The following is a 2,321-nucleotide window of genomic DNA, read 5'->3' as shown; positions in this document are numbered from 1 at the left end:
TTCAATTGTACGTTGTCTTATTTCTCAGAATCCCTTTCACTTGGAGTGAATGCTATCCTACTCATTCTTTATGGATGATTACTTTTAACATGGACTCTGCACTTCATATTTAAGAAATGTGAGAACTTGAGAGGAAAATAGGGGATATTGTTTCATAAGAACTTAAAAAGCATGTTATTTTCTTCTCAAAACTAACACATTCCACCTAACAGTCTTAAAAGGGATTGTTCATGCAAAATTGATGTTTGGGTCAAATTCCCACTGGGCCTATTATAACCATCAATGACCACAAGATTATCGCCAGCTGATCTCTCGTAAACCATCAATATGCGCTATATCTGGGGTCTCCAATAGGTTGATCGCGAGCGCAGCCCACCTATGAAAGTACATGCATTTTTCACATGTTCCAAAGCAAACTCACATGCTGACCAACCTGCATGCATTGCATGCGTTGCAAAATAAATGTACACATACATGCTATTCCATCATTTAATTTAAACTGCTTGCGTGTCAACGAGCGCCAGCATATACAGTTGAAGTGAGGAGTTTACATACACTTAGGTTGGAGTCATTAAAACTCGTTTTTCAACCACTCCACACATTTTTTTGTTAACAAACTATAGTTTTGCCAAGTTGGTTAGGACATCTACTTTGTGCATGACAAGTTATTTTTCCAACAATTGTTTAGACAGATTATTTCCCCCTAAAATTCACTATCACAATTACAGTGACTCAGAAGTTTACATACACTAAGTTGACTGTGCCTTTAAACAGCTTGGAAAATTCCAGAAAATTATGGCATGGCTTCAGAAGCTTCTGATAGGCTAATTGACATCATTTGAGTCAATTGGAGGTGAACCTGTGGATGTATTTCAAGGCCTACCTTCAAACTCAGTGTCTCTTTGCTTGACATCATAGGAAAATCAAAAGAAATCAGCCAAGACCTCAGAAAAAAAAAAATAAACCTCCAAAAGTCTGGTTCAAATGCCTGAAGGTACCACGTTCATCTGTACAAACAATAGTACGCAAGTATAAACACCATGGGACCACGCAGCCGTCATACCGCTCAGGAAGGAGACGCATTCTGTCTCCTAGAGATTAATGAATTTAGGTGCGAGAAGTGCAAATCAATCCCCGAACAACAGCAAAGGACCTTGTGAAGATGCTGGAGGAAACAGGTACAAAAGTATCTATATCCACATTTAAACGAGTCCTATGTCGACATAACCTGAAAGGCCTCTCAGCAAGGAAGAAGCCACTGCTACAAAACCGCCATAAAACTGCCAGACTAAGGTTTGCAACAGCACATGGGGACAATGATCATACTTTTTGGAGAAATTTCCTCTGGTCTGATGGGAAAAAAATAGAACCGTTTGAATAGAATAGAACCGTGTCCATATAATGACCATTGTTATGTAGATGGTATCATGAGGCAGGAAAATTACGTGGATATATTGAAGCAACACCTCAAGACATCAGTCAAGTTAAAGCTTGGTCGCAAATGGGTCTTCCAAATGGACAATGACTCCAGGTATACTTCCAAAGTGACTTAAAGACAACGAAGTCAAGGTATTGTAGTGGCCATCACAAAGCCCTGACCTCAATCCTATCGATAATTTGTGGGCAGAACTGAAAAAGCATGTGCGAGCAAGGAGGCCTACAAACCTGGCTCAGTTACACCAGCTCTGTCAGGAGGAATGGGCCAAAATTCACCCAACTTATTGTGGGAATCTTGTGGAAGGCTACCTGAAACGTTTGACCCAAGTTAAACAAATTTAAAGGCAATAATACCAAATACTAATTGAGTGTATGTAAACTTCTGACCCACTGGGAATGTGATGAAATAAATAAGAGCTGAAATAAATCCTCTAATATTATTGACATTTCACATTTTTTTAAATAACGTGATGATCCTAACTGACCTAAAAACAGGGAATTTCTACTATGATTAAATGTCAGGAATTGTGAAAAGCTGAGTTTAAATGTATTTGGCTAAGGTGTATGTGAACTTGCAACTTCAACTGTACCTACCTGGGTGATTGAGAGGTGAACTGAGATCCACACTACAGTTGGTGGTTATAATGCACCTTAAAGTTCGTTGCCAACTGCCATATAAAGTCCACAGAAGAAGACTGAAGGAGGAGAGATTACTAGAAACGAACTAAATTTCACCTTTTAGCTGTGAATTAACTGTTGGAGTAGAAAACGCACGGTTTTGTGTGACTATCGGTCAAAATTCTACACAGACACGGGAAAAAAGGAACTTGTGCATTTCAGGTAAAATAACAACCCAATGTTTATATCCCAGGACAAATTAGCTA

Source organism: Oncorhynchus masou, chromosome 24 (assembly GCF_036934945.1).
Source record: "Oncorhynchus masou masou isolate Uvic2021 chromosome 24, UVic_Omas_1.1, whole genome shotgun sequence".
Classification (NCBI taxonomy): domain Eukaryota; kingdom Metazoa; phylum Chordata; class Actinopteri; order Salmoniformes; family Salmonidae; genus Oncorhynchus; species Oncorhynchus masou.
Note: the sequence above shows the minus strand (reverse complement) of the source record.